The following is a 14656-nucleotide window of genomic DNA, read 5'->3' as shown; positions in this document are numbered from 1 at the left end:
ACCCCTCTGTCAGCCACTTGGGGCCCTCCCTCTGGGAGGTAAGTTGGGAAGAAGTGAGAGCTCCACGGAGGGAGATGAGGACTCCAGCCTGTAAGTGGGATGGGTACCATGTTGCCTGCCAGGATTTGTTCTTCATGAGCAATGGGTGGAAAATTACCTTGGATTCTTTCCTGAGGGGACAGGGAGGCTAGGGCCAGTCCATGGAGGGGAGAGGTTTCTCTACACCCCAGGAATGTGATCACTGATTTATTTTAAAATGGAATAAAAACAGAAAACAACCTTGAGTAGATCGTGGCTTGGGGCTGCTCATGGCTGCCCAGCCAGGTCCAGAACATGACTCCTCAGGAGCCCAGGCTCTAGCCTCTGAGATGGAGACAGCTCTGGAAGAAGTGCCAGTTGGCTTGTCACTGCCCGGTTCTCTGTGGAACCTGCCTCCTCCAGCCTGACTGGCTCCTTCTCTGGGAACCACAGGGTCCAGATCTACCCTCTGGAGTTGGCAAGGGGGCTTTGGGCACACATCTGTCTCTCTCATACCGTGGAGAGTTTCATACATCTGCAGACCCGTTCCCGATCCCTGACCCCTACAATGGCCCTGTGCATGATTGCTCTCTCCCTCTGATATATCTGGAAACTGAGGACCAGAAGCTGGAACAGCTGGGACGGTTGGGATAAAAACCAAGACTTCCCGACTTCCTGTGACACCTCATACCGCAGACATGGCTTGGGCTCTCTGCAGACTGACAGTCTAAGTGGCTCTGAAGCATTTTCTTGATGGATTAAAACACAGCCCAGCCAGGGCAAAGGGAGGGCTGAAGACTTGTTTGCTCATCATAAAAGACAAGGGCTGGAGAGCCCCAGACAGCATTAGGAATAAGTAGGAAATGATACACACACAACATGATTGATTATAATATTGTAACATGTATACAATAATGAACTATAGTAGTAAGAGACTAGAAACAAGTCAAATGCTCAAGCCTGGGAGATCGGTAAGTGATGGTAAAAAAAAAAAAAACCCCAACAACCCAAAATGGAATACTACGCAGCCATCAAAAAGGATAGGTACTTTTTCTACATACTGATGTGAAATGATCTCCAAGGCGTATTGTCAGGTAAGAAAGACAAATTGCAAAGTAGTGTGTGTAGTTTACTACCTTTTATGCAAAACGGGAGAGAAATTAGAACATACGTTCGTATTTACCCAAAGAAACCCTGGAAGGGGATATGAGAAACAAAGAAAAGCTGATAGGTACAGAGGGGACTGGGCAGATGGTGGCAGGGTGGGAGCAAGGATTTGCATCCTAACTTTTTAATAATTTTAGATGGTTTTGAATGTCACCAATTAGATGGGAGTTGTGTTGCCAAGTCAAAAATTTAAGTTACAAAATCCAAGTGACAATCGTGCACAAATGCCCATTAGATTAATAATGAGTTATTATGAAGTATTATTTAAACTGTAATGCTGGTGACTCTTTACCACCATTATCCCCTTGACCATCATATGAACACATTTGGGGTTTTAAACCTAGCTTTACCGACTCCAGCTTCCTCAGTGTCACAGGGAGAGGGTTCTTCTGGCTCACTTTGAACCTAGCCTGAGAGTGTCCTATTTGGGTTTTATGCAGGGCCCACCCTTCCCTCTAACATCCACGTCATCTTGGTGGCCCCCTATGGGGGGGCCTGATGCTAATATCCAATGTCCAGTCAGGTCGAGTGGTCGAGTCAGGAGACTTGCTTGTCTCATGCCAAGAGAACCCTTGAACTCTTAAACCCTTGGTGAAATGTTTATAGGAAAAAATGTGTCCTTGTGGGCTCTCCCTGATGCTAAGATCCAATGGACAGAGAGACTCTCTAGAGAAGATAATGACTGAAAACCCCTATACTCAGTTGAGAAAACAACCTGATAGGGCTTTTAGCCAGTCTTTTCTCTGCCAGGACCTCCCCAAACACCGCTCCCACCCCACCACCAAACAGCCCGTGTGTTAAATGATACTTGCTGTTTCCTGGTAAAATTAGCCAAAGACACGGACGAGCTCCCATTGCATATTCTGATCAGCGTGTAGTGCCCAGTTGCCAAGTGGCTCCAGCTTTCCATCCCAGAGCAGAGGCCCCTCATGTTTCTATGGGGCTCACACCTTGCTCCTAGCTCTCTGATCTTTGGGAATTTTGGAAATAGCCCAAGGCTGCCCTTATTATACTCTTAAGCAGGTGCCTAAATACAACAGAAAACACCCGCATGCCCTCTACTCTCCAAGCTGCTTTGGACCACCCCCCAGAAGGATGGCTGTTCGTGGGGCCCCTCCTCGGCCCATTCTGGGTGGGGGTGGGGGGGTGTCTGTAGGGCCTTCCTGGACCTTCTCAGGAGTTGGGCAGAGAGGTGGCTTTCAGCCTATTCCCCTTCTGTCTGACTCTGAATCTCTGTATTTGCTCTGTCTTAGTCTTTCTCCCTGCTCTCACCTTTTAGCTGCTTCCATTACCCTCTCTGTCAATTCTCTGTCTCCCCATTCCTGTGTCTCCCTGTCCGCTGCCTCCCTGTTCCTCTGTGTCCTCTTCCCTCTGGGTATACTTGGCTGCCCTGCCCTCCTCCCATCTCCTTCTGTGTCCACCACGGTATCATCCCCTGCTCCCTCCTCCCCACTGAGATTGCCCGCCCCACCAAACCCCTGCCCTGCTGGGCCTGCAGTGGAGAGGACTCTTCTCGCACCCCTGCCCCCAGAGCAGAAGGGCAGGGCCAGCTTCATGGGTGGGCCACCAGGGCAGCCACCCAGGCCTCAGAAGGGCCTGAGCTTGGTTTAACACCCCGAAGTTGCCGTCTTAAAATCCTTAGTCCTTTCTGAATAAGGGGCCTGTGTGCTCACTTTGCACAGGGCCCCGCAAGGTACACGGCCTGTGCTGAGGGGCATGGCCTTCCTGGGAGGGTCCCGTTTCTGGGCATGCCGCCGCTGCTCCTTATCTGCCCGCGAGTAACCACACCCAGATGTGCCCCCAGCTTCCAAGGCACTCCCCTCAAGCGGTTGTCCTGCAACAATGGAAGGTAGTTGCCAGATTCATTTCCATTTTGCAGAGGAGATAAGCCAGGGCTCAGAGAGGCCAAGTTCCTTGCCCCGGGGCCCACAGCTTGAGAGCCTGCACTGAAGAGAGCTGCCTCTCAAATCCAGGCTTTCAGGCTGAGACTGCAGGGCCCCCGGCAGGCCCCCTTCTGTCTCTGAGCCAAGCCTCAGTCTCTACATCTGTGGAGGTGGTGTGAGTAGCCGTCCCTGTGCAGAGCCAATGGGTACCTAAACCCCGGAATATTCTGGATACAGGTGCCTGGCACGTACCTTTTTACATGGTAGCCCCAGCCTCTTCGAACCTCTGTTTTCTCGTCTGCCAAGTGGAGATCATGGGAATGTGAGGACCCAGGTAAGTGCACAGGGCCTAGCACAGGTGGGCGGGCAAGGTCAGCACTCAGAAGCTTCTGGTCTTCCTCTGGGGCAGGGGGTGATTTGTGAGTAGGCCATCCACATTGTCCAAACTGGGGCACTTTGAGAGTAAAAGTAGCACTCTTAATAAGCCTGTTGAGATAAGAGGCACAAGCCAGGATGTAGGGACACTACGTAGGCTTCGCGAGTGTCTTTGTCAGCATCCTGGGCATGGTAACAGGCAAGCAAGCATCGGGGAGTGAGCAGAATCACACCCCGGGCCTGCCTCCAGCTGGTAGGCAGCATGGCTGGGGTCTAGCATTTTCTCCCTGGGAGAAACAGGATCAGGGAGGATGCCTTGAAGGCCACATAGTTCAGGCCTGCTCCCACATATTCTAAAATGTCTTCAGAGGAAGCCAGCAATGCGTAAACCTGGATGTCTAGACACTCCTTCCCAGGCCCGGCCGGGGAAAGGGGCTCTTACCGAACTGCACTTTGGGGCAGGGCCACCAACTTAGAGGGAGGGCGCCGTATTCAGGCCGTAAGCATTTGGATGCCTATCCTAAAATGCGCAGAACCTCGAGGCTGTGTCCACGGTCAGGGTGTCCATGAGGACAGTGATCACCATATCACACCTTGTCCTCTCTGCAGGTACCTCTGGAGAAAGTCCTTCTGCCCCCTGGCCACAGGAAGGCTTGCCATCCCCCGGAGTGGATTTGTTTTTAGCCAGGCCCCGTGACCGCTGGGACCGGTTTTCCTTTCCGAGACTGTAAGTCTGGGAGTCCACGGTATGGCCCACCCAAGCTAAGCATGTAGGACATTACTTATCATCTGCATTTTTCCCCTCAGCCCTGGCTCTGGTTTCTGTCTCCACCCACGTTCCCTTCCTCCTTACACTCTCACTTTTAATTTATGTTCCCCTGTATACATGAGTCTTTTGAGATGTTTTTTTTTCCTCCCTTCTGGACCAAGTCAAAATATAAGCAAACAAACAGACAAACCTGCGAGCAAAAACATCCTGTAGCACTCCTCCTTCTGCCTGGAGAGAGAACGGTCCCAGCTGGTGGGGGCCAGAAGGCAAGGGGTTAAGAACGATGCAGAGGAAGTACTGGCCCACATTATAAGTGAGGAAGTGGCCCTTGTTGGGGAAGTGGTGGGAAGGAGGTGGCCAGCTTATCCTGTGTGATCCTGGGGGGCTGAACCAGGCTTGAGGTGAATATGGCAGGTTGTTCAGAGTTCAGTTTAGTCAAAAAAGGCAGAGTTTTCTAATGACTTGATGGGTTTTTCTAGAAGGTCTGCCAGGGGGCGGGGGTGGGGAGGAGAAAGAGGAGTGACCAGCTCTGGAACATGGCAGAACCCAGGGCGGGTTTATTTCTGATTCTTTTATTCCTGAGTGTGGACCTGAGGGCCCAGGGGATGCCTGAGGGGAGGTCTCAAGGGCAGGCTCTCCCCATTTCTGGGCAACGCTAAGACTTAGGCAATGTGACCGGCCGCAGAGCACCCCTTCACGACGTTGCCTGCGTGCTGGTTCCTTCTGCCCCTCTTGTCGCCCCGCGAGGTGAGCTCTGCCAGACACGAGTCTTTGCGCCCCTTGCTCTCTGCGCCATTCCCACACCTAGCCCGGCGCCCGGCACACCGCAGATTTGTCACAGTAATCGAATGAAGAAAACAGCTTCTGGTGGTGGGGCTAGAATTCCAACTCAGTATTATCTGCCTCCAGAAGTAGCTCTCTGTAAACAGAACAGCCCAGGGGCACGTGTGTTGGAGCGAGGATCTCTACCTACGGAGGCGGACCGACCCATCCCGATTTGCCTGGAATGTTTTGGAAGTCCCCTCTACACCCTGCCCTGGAGATCCCACGTAGTTTTTACATCGACAGACCTTGCAGATGAGGAGATGGCTCCATGGCCCAAGGTTGCAGAGCAGGCGCGGGGCCAGGCTGGCCTGGGCATCTGCCTTTGCTGCCCCCCGGTGGGGCTTAAGCCATAACCTGAGGGTGGCAGACCCCTCCATCCTAAAGCCTCTCCAGGAACGGCTTTGGAGAGCCTGGAATTTCCTCTGGGCTTCAACCAGCTGTTTTTTCCGTTGAGGGTGGAGGGGCAGTTTTCCCAGCAAGACCCTTCCTTAGGGCAAGGCTTGAGCTTTGCCTTGGGAAAGGTGACAGCACAGTGACGGGGTCGAGGGGGAGGGCAGCCCGTTCCTCCTCCCCCCACGCCTGGGAACAGGGTGGGATCTCATACTCCACCGTCCTGGCTGCCGGCAGCGGCGCCTGGCTCTTTGGTCAGCTGCCTGGGCTGGAGCCAGGGAATTCCAAGGGGCCAGAACCTGCCTAGATGCCCCAGGGTTCCCTGTGTCCGGGGCTGGCAGCCTGGGCAGGGTGCCACTGGGCGGCTCAGGGCTCCGGGATCTCGCAGGGCGCCACCCGGCTGGACGGGCCTCTCCAGCCCCTGCCTGCCTGCCCAGGAACCTGGTGAGTGGCAACTGTTGTCCAGAGGTGGGTGAGTCCTGTCACCGAGGGCTCTTGGAGGTGGGATTGGGGACAAGTGAGATGCAGTGACCCTGCCAGCCCTGGGCCCGGGGGGGGGGGGTGGGGCGGTCAGCAGGCATAAGAACACAGGGCTCTGTGCCCAGAGGAGTCTCCAACAGGCAAGTCACACAACGGCAGGGACAGTCACAGGGACCCAAAATATGAGCCTCGTGTCAGGGCAGCCCAAGTTCAAATCCCATCTCTGTCCCTTCCTTGCTGTGGGATCTTGGGCGAGTGGTCTTGCTTCTTATTACCTCAGTTTTCCGTATCTGCAAGATGGGAATGAAAAAGCCCACCTGGACGGGTTGTTCTGAGTGGAGGTACTGGGTACCCAGTTGGCACCTGAGACGTGGGAGTTAATGATGTCACACCAGCCTCTCGGTTTCTGTTACTCTTGGCCCAGGGCTGCGCCCCAAGACCCGGAGACAGGAGAGGGCTTCTGAATCCCTGTGGAGAAGCTTGCTAGTGAGATGTGAGGGAAGTCGGATGGACAGGAAGCGCTCGTCACAGCCCTGCAGTGGAAGGGCCGTCTGCCCCTCCGGATGCTTGGACATGCTGTGACAGGACAGAGGGACATGTTAACCAGCCTTGTGGATTGCTGCCGGGGTCCGTTAGAACAGACCCGAGTTTCAGGTGTGGCTGGTGATCCTGATCCGGTTCCTTTCAGAGTCCCAGTTTCAACACCTGTTAAGTGGGGATAGTAATCCCCGCCCCACCCCCGGGGGCCTTGTATGGAGACGGGGAGATAAGGAAGGCCAGGCCCAGCCAGACGCCTGGCTGTCCCAGCATGAGTGTTCTCTTTCTTCTCGTTATCACTGCTGGCTGTTCTGCCCGGATTCCTACAGAGTGCCCAGTGGGGCTGGGAGGAGCAGAGGAAACGAGACAGGGCCACCCCAGGCAGTAAGGGCCCCAGAGGCCTTGAACACCATGCCAGGGGGCACTGGGCTCCTGGTGTACAAGGGAGCGGGTGGGTTTGGAAGGACTTGGGCTCCGCGATCCCTCCCCGCTTCCCCGGTAGCCCTCCTTGACCCTGGGCCCTGCAGCCCTGTCCTGAGTCAGTGACCCTAGGTTGCTGACATTGCCCAGGCTGGCCAAAGGGAACAGATACTGGTCTTCCTCTCTTCCTCTCTTTGTGGCTTTTCTGCACCTGGTCTCCTGTCCTGTGCTGCCTGGCCCCCCTCGGCATCCCCTCCCTGGAGCTTTGTAAGGTCAGCACTCCCTGCCGGCGGAGCTCCCACGTCTCCCTGCGTCCCGCCTCCCTGCCTTCCCTCCTGCTGTCCCCTGGACTGCCCTCTGCGATTTCCCCCTCCGCTGGCAATGCTCCTTACAGATGTCTGCCACAAGCCCTGTAAGGTCCAAACTGCCCCCATTCTAATCCCACTTCTGCAGCTTCCTGGCTGGGCAGCCTCAGGCAAGTCACTTAACCTCACTGAGCTTCTCCTCCTTCATCTGTAAATGGGGCTAATAATAGTTCTAACCTCCTGAGACTGACGTAGAGACTGAGCTAGTAACAGGTAAATGCCACACACGTAAGAAGCCTTCAAATTTATTGAACAAAATTTTTATGGAGCGCCCACCATGTGTCGCACACGATTCAAGGGGTTGGGGTGCAGCAGTGACCAGAACAGGCCACAGCCTCCGCCCTCAGTAAATGTCAGCTCTGATTTAGGGATCTATTTGCATGACTGCTTTTCCCACCTCCCCGCAAGGATGGGGATGGTGTCTAATTCTCTGTGCATCACACACCCAGCTCAGGGCCTGGTCTTGCTGGTGAAGGGAAGGGCAGCTCTCCGATTTGGGGATTCCCTTGGTGTTCCTGATTTCCCTGGAGAGTTTATTGCACCTGAGGGAGCCCCTTCCTTCAGCAGTGGACCTTGTAGGGTCAGGCAAGCAAGTCTGTGAGGCCTCAGCCTCCCTCTCTCTCTCCCAAGCTGCTGCCATTTTGGATGGCCCCGAGCACTGTTTGCAGTGAGGTCCCTCCTCAACGTTGGGATATCAGAGCTGGAATAGCTGCGTGTGAGGCAGGGTTCCCTCGGTTGCAGGGGACAGGACCCCTACTCAAACTGGCTAAAGCAGGAAAGGAAATTCATTGGCTGGGGGGAACTCATCTGTCCAGCAAGGGTTTCAGGCATGGTTGGTCTCGCTCCATCTTTGAGGTCTGCTTCCTTCCTGTTGGTCTCGTTCTCTGTTAGAATCTGCCCAAGTGGTGGCAAGAGTCTCAGGGAAGGCTCTCATTGGCCCACTTCAGGCCCCTGTGCCCAATTCCTGAAGCAGTCATTGGTGGCCAGGGGGATGGGGTATTTTCTTTGGCCAGGCTCAGAGCAGGGGCGAGGTCATCTCCTTCTAAGCCCCGCAGCCTGAGGAGGGTGGGGAGGGTTGGCTTTCCACAAAGAAGAGATGTTCAGGCCACTCCCCAGAGGGACACATGAACGCGCCCCACCTGGGAGCAAGTGGAAGTCCAGAAGGTGTCTCTGGATTCCAGGGGCTGCTCATGGAAAGCTTGGGGTTTGCGGAAGGCTACCAGGAAGGGGTGCTTCTGGAGAGAAGGCCAGCATTTCTGTTGTTAAGGGAGTGATTTATATTTGGATTCCTTTCTGGGATCATACACCAGGAAGGAAGAAGGGAACAGACGTTGCTGGGCCCCTATTCTGTGCCACACACTGGACTAAGCTCTGTGTGCTTCATAACGCCAAAAGCAAGCATGGGTTTTGGAAGGAAACTCCAGAGGTAAGCAAGGAGGAAGAGAGTGGATGCCCACATCCCAATCCTGTTCCGCCCCTTCCTAACTACATGGCCTCAGGCAGCTTGCTTGACCTCTGTGCCTCAGCTTCTTCATCTTAAAATGAGAGCAGTAATACCCACTGTGCTGTTACGGTCTAGATTATATGAGCTAATGGGTTGAAGTATTTAGAACAACGTCTGGTGCATTGTAAACTTCCAGTGAAAGTTAGTCATTGTTATTTAGTCTGTCTTGGTGGCTCTAACAAAAATATAAACTGGGTGGCTTATAAACAACAGAAATGGACTTCTTGCAGTTCTGGAGACTGGGAAGTCCAAGATCAGGGTACTGGCAGATGTGGCTGGTGAGGGCCTGCCGCCTGGTTCATCGACGGCTGTCTTCTTGTCGTGTTTCTGCAGACGGTGGAGCTGGGGATCTCTCTGTGGGGTCTCTTATGAAAGCACTCATCCCACTCATGGGGCTCCACCCTCAAGGACTAATCACTTCCCAAAGGCCCCGCTTTCTCATACACTCACATTAGGAATGAGGCTCCAACATATGAATTTGAGGGGGGACACAGTTTGCGCCACTCATTATCATTACTACTTTTACTGCAATTAATTGGGGGAAGGGGATAGAAAGTAGAACTCTTATGGTGGAATTCAAGGCATAGCAGCAGGGTTTACCAGGCATCAGTTTGGGGAGGTAGGGGATGCCTTTCTGGAATCCAAAAATCAGACCCAGAGGCTGCTCCTTTAGCTGCATCCCTGCTCATCTCCTGGGGGGTCTTCAGACTTACCTGCCTCGCACACCTGTCCTAGGATGTGCATATTTTATAAGTTGCTGGTTCTGGCTGCCACTTGGCATTGCCTCTCTCTCTCTCCCCCTGCCCCCCATGCTGAAAGGCCCCAGGTCCGTGAGGCCCAGAGATGAGGAATCAGCATTGTCATGGCGACCAGACTTCATCTATGGCTTCAGGGGCTCTGGGAGCAGTAGACGAGTCTCAGTCCCTGGGACTGGCCAGTGTGGGCCCCTCTCCATGACCTGGCTTCTCCCATGAAGCCTCATCTGGGTATCTCTGGTCCCCACTTGTCTGCCCATCTAAGACCTTTCTTAGAGCGTTGGCAGTTGCTATGGAAACAGCTCTTGAGGCAAAACGGCCCACTTGGGCTGAGGAAAAATTCCTCAAGAAAATGGGGAGATTGCTAGATTCCCCAGCTCGCTGAGGGGGCCCCAATTCCTGGAGCCTCCAAAGACTGCTACTTCTGAATGGACCTGGAACTGGCAGATGGATCCTCACCCAGCTCACAGGGCCCCTTGCCTGTCTCCTGCTTTCAGTCTCCCCTCCTCCAGCACAGCCCCCGTATCAGCCGTATGAGTTAGAACTGGGGTCATTTCAGAAAGATGGACACCCCTCTGCTCAAAAACCATCCATGGCTCCCTATTGCCCCCAGAGGAAAGTCGGTGCCTTGCAGGGGTCTTCTTAACAGCCCTGTCTCCTGCCATCCCATTCCACACACTCTCTCACCACACTTGATCAAGCCTCTGTGCCTTTGCACACAGTTCTCTCTGCACGGATGCCTCCTCCTTCCATGGCTCCACTTAGCAAAGGCTTTGCACCCTCCAAGCCTCAGCCCAAATGTCACCTCCACCAAGAAGCTTCTCCTGATATCGCCAACCAGCTTCTCTGTGCTTTGTACAGAGCCAGGGTCACAAACTCGGCCACCAGTGACCAGGAAGGGGACACAGTGAGTAATGTAGGGACTATGTCGTCACTTCTGCAAAGAGATCTGCACTCTCTCGTTACAGCTAAAAGTGAGAATGACTTGGCCCATCTTTCTTACCAGATCGCTCTGATTTCTACACCAGCAGGACCCAGGGCACGCTCTGTGGTGAACTGCCACTGACTCATGGCCCCACAGTCAAGGGAGTATTAGGGAGAGGTGGAGACGGCAGACAACCCCATCCTGTTTGTAATGCAGGCCAATATGGCTGGTTCACTGGAAGTCTGGACTTTAGGTGCTCTGAGGAGGTGCCCCTCCTGGGTGCCCCTGCACCCACCTCCCCTACATGAGGGCAGAGACTGGGCCATCTCACACCCACAGCTTCTAGCAGGGAGTGTGGCACTCAGAAGGTGTTTGCTAGCAGCGTTCTGAATAGATGTTTGAATGCACAGATCTGTGCTGTTTCCTGAACCTGTCAAACGTGCTCCTGCCACAGGGCCTTTGCACTTGCTGTCCATACTGCCTTCAATCAGATAGTCACATGTCTCCCTCTTCCTATATTCAAGTTTCTACTGAAAGGGCACCTTCTTCGAGAGGCCTTCTCTGAGCACTCAACCTAAAATAATACCCTCTCCCCCATCTCTGTGCCCCATTCCTCTTTATATTTTATCTGTAGCATATCCCACCACCTGCCACTATAATCATTCTATTTTCCCGGCATTTACATGGTGCTTCCAATGAACCGGGCATGCTTCTAAAACATCAGCAATGTGAACTCATTTAATCCTTCGAACAAACAACCCTGTGAGGGAGGAGCTACTGTCCCTGCTGTTTTTCAGATGAGGAAGCTGAAGCACAGAGAGGTGTGGTGACTTGCCTGAGGTCCCATAGCTGGTGAGTGGCAGCGCAGGGACTCAGACTCAGGCTGTCTGGCTCCAGGGGTGATGGCCTTATTCGTCCCGCCTTTCTTTATCTGTTTGTTCCTATCTGCCCCCACCCCTGGAGAATGCCAGCCCCCTCAGTTCCCAGATCCAGGCCTGGGGCCTAATAGATGTTTAATAAATATTTCTTGGAAGGATAGAGCAAAGGAGATGGGAGGATCAGAGAACTGGAGGGAAGAATCCCTGGCCTTCAGAGCTTTCCGGTAGCCCAATGTCCAGGCCATCTTGCCGGAAGTTTCTCAGCCTCCCTGAGGGTTTGAGTCAGCCTGTCTGGGAGAGGCCCCAGCCCAGCCTCTCTCACCCTCCCTCGCCCTCCCTCACCCTCCAACAGGGCCTCTGTCTACTGACCTCTCCCAGGCAAAGGGGCCAAAACCGCACTCCTGGAACCCCAGGCCCATGCTGAGCACACTTCCTCCTGTGACAGGACCACGGAGGAGAACGTTCCAGGCCGGAGGCAGGAAGTCTCGGAAACAAGGTGGCCTGGAGCGGACGGGGCTGTTGGGCGGCCGGGGGGGTGCCGGGCAGGGCTGTCCTCGGCCAGATGTGCTGAGAGCCTCAATGTGGCTCAGAGGGACAAGCAGACAGGACATGAGGAGAAGGCTGGAGAGGGGCCCGGCTTCCGACGCTGCAGCCTGCCAATGCCCGCGATGTAGCCAGCATTCCCCGTCATCTGACCGTGTTCTGAGGGGTTCCAGAGAAGGCCCGCACCCTGCCAACTTCTCCATGAACCCTCAGATAGTAGCTCTGCCGAGGGAGCAGTGGGAATGCATTTCCTAGGCTCTCCCTTGCCGGTAATATTCGTAAGTTGTCGTGATTGGGACAGGCACTCTGCCCAGGGCCTCGCCAACCGTGTTTCACTGAATGCTCACAGCCCCTGGAGGCGGATGCTAGGGATGAGGAGCCTGAGGCTCAGAGAGGTGAAGTAACCCGTACCAGGTCCCACAGCCTGCAACTGCGGGAGCTGGGATTCAATCCTAGCTCTAAGTGGTAGGGAACCGGGTTCCGGGAAAAATCAGAAGAGAAGCCGAATTCTACCCTTGGCTCACTTGTGGGGGTAACCTGGGGAAAGATCATGAAACTGGTTTGAATTTCAGTTTTCCCATCTGTCAAGTGGGAATAAGGGGGAATTGGCATCGTGTGAGACCCTTCGAGGGGCTGGCTGTTTTGCTAGGTGCATCCGGTCGGTCCTTCTTGATCCTCATAGCCCGCTGGGCAATCCCCACGTCTCAGAAGCAGAAATGGAGGGTCAGAGATGTGGGGAGTGGGTGCGAGCCCTCACAGCCGGGGCCACCTCCTGGTGACGCCATGCGGCTCTGTGTGGACAGAGGCGGGACCACAGCCTGAGTTCAGCTGAGGGATTTCACTAAGTGGAAAACTGCTTTGCAAAGGCTCCTACGGAGGATGTGGGGATGCGGGAAGGGAGATGGGGCCGAGCTGAGGGCAGGCATGGCAGTGGCCAGGGCAGCGTCTGGTATGGGAGGAGGAGGCTCCGAGGAACCCCTGGCTGCAGCCTGGCTTCCGTCCCTCCTCTGCCCCCAGACACATTCCAGGCTCGTCTTCAAGTTCCGTTGGTTTCTGGAAGCGCGGCTCTTTGCTTCGGTACAGAATCTGCTAGCTGGATGCCACCCAGCTTTCTCCTCACCCGGGACAAGGATGCTGCTGGTTCTCCCAGATAAGTCACCATCAACGTTTGCTGAGCACCTATTGTGCGGGGAGCACTGTGTCCGCCCACGTCATTGCTTCGTGACCTGCTCATGAGAACTCTAGGAGGGAGGTCGTAATAACAGCCCCATTTTACAGACAGGAACACTGAGCCTTGGAAAAGAGAGAATTTGGTTGCTTAACTAGGAAGGGCCTTTGAACCTGGTGGCTTAGCCGCTGGGTGGCTTGGAGTGGGGCAACGAGCCTGAGACCACCTTATCACAGTCAAGAAGGACCCCAGACTTGCTCTCGGGTTGTGGGGTGAGAGGCCTCTACATCAACCTTCAATCCCCGGGCCAGAAATCTTAGAAATGCAAGGGGTCCCAAGAGATCACTTTATCCAGACTCCCTGATTTTCTGAAGGGAAGGTTTTATTTTATTTTTGTTTTTAAGATTTATTTATTTGAGAGAGAGAAAGAGAGAGATTGTGGTGGGGAGGGGCAGAGGGAGAGGGAGAGAGTCTTAAGCAGACTCCATGCTGAGCGCAGAGCCGGACGCGGGGCTCGATCCCACAACCCTGAGATCAGGGCCTGAACCGAAACGAAGTCAGACACTTAACCGACTGCACCACCCAGACGCCCCTGAAGGGAAGGTTTTAGTATTGCCCTTTCATAGGCCCTTCAACCACGGCACCTCAGAGAGGTAAAGCGATTTGCTCGTGGTCACACAGCATGGAGCTGAGCCACACTGTCTTTTTGCTGGTACAAGACTGGCAATAGACACATGGCCCGTTCAACTATGGCATTTTTTTTAAAGTTGGAAGGGAGGCTTTGACACCATCAACTCCAACCTCCTTGTTTTTACAGATGGGGAAACTAAGGCCGCCAAAGTGTCCAGGATTTATCTAAGGACATGTGCCAAGCAGAGCCTGTGAAAGTATAAAGACCTCTGCCTCTCAGTAGCCCTGTGACCTTGGGTAGGACTCAACCTCGATGGGCCTCTGCTTCTTCAACTCTAAAATGGCCATAATAATGCCCACCATCCCCTGGAGTTTGTGTGAGGGGATGTACATAAGTGCTTCTCAGCATCCTGGCACACATAGGTGCTCAATAAAATATCATTGTTTTGATGATGATTATTAATACTATTTAATAATAGCCCTGACGGGGGCACCTGGGTGGCTCAGTTGTTAAGCGTCTGCCTTTGGCTCAGGTCATGATCCCAGGGTCCTGGAATCAAGCCCCACGTCAGGCTCTCTGCTCTATGGGAAGCCTGCTTCTTCCTCTCCCACTCCCCCTGCTTGTGTTCCCTCTCTCGCTATGTCTCTGTCAAATAAATAAATACAAATCTTTAAATAATAATAATAATAATAATAGCCCTGACGTTCTGGGCTCCAGAGCTCCTTACCAGGATGGTCTGCTGGTCTCAGATATCTGGCCTGGGGCTCTGGTGTGAGTTTCAGGGGCCTGGTAAGGTCCAGTTCTCATGCATCCAATGGAGCTATAAAGAACGAAGGAGGGACCAGAGCCTGGGGGTTGAAAACAAGGGCTCCAGAAGCAGGAGCCTGGGGCTCAGCTTGCTTGTTCTTCTCTCCCACAGCAGGTTGGGGCCCTGCTGATGGAGAAAGTTCCTTTGGCTGCCAGCTCTCAGGGGTCTCAAGGAGGCGGGGGAGAAGCTATGCTTGGGGCTGATGTAGCCTGGCC

The 14656-nt window shown here is 54.0% G+C and overlaps 1 protein-coding gene across 9 annotated transcripts in view; it reads left to right on the top strand.

The window, feature by feature from the left end:
• The window catches only part of CMKLR1 (chemerin chemokine-like receptor 1), a 51837-nt gene that overhangs the window by 23147 nt on the left and 14034 nt on the right, over positions 1-14656 (top strand). For 2 of the 9 annotated variants that reach the window (XM_081801961.1, XM_081801959.1), the window contains one exon: positions 4053-4170. The exons of 5 other annotated variants lie outside the window; for them this stretch is intronic. The gene's annotated coding sequence lies outside the window, so the exon portion shown is untranslated. Of the gene's footprint in view, positions 1-3088; positions 3403-4052; positions 4171-5694; positions 5876-14656 lie in introns of those variants that run through there. 2 more of the 9 variants (XM_081801962.1, XM_081801963.1) reach the window with 2 other exon arrangements.

Source organism: Leptonychotes weddellii, chromosome 13, assembly GCF_054177405.1.
Source record: "Leptonychotes weddellii isolate Sample4059 chromosome 13, ASM5417740v2, whole genome shotgun sequence".
Lineage (NCBI taxonomy): Eukaryota > Metazoa > Chordata > Mammalia > Carnivora > Phocidae > Leptonychotes > Leptonychotes weddellii.
This window is presented reverse-complemented; position numbering and strand designations above follow the sequence as displayed.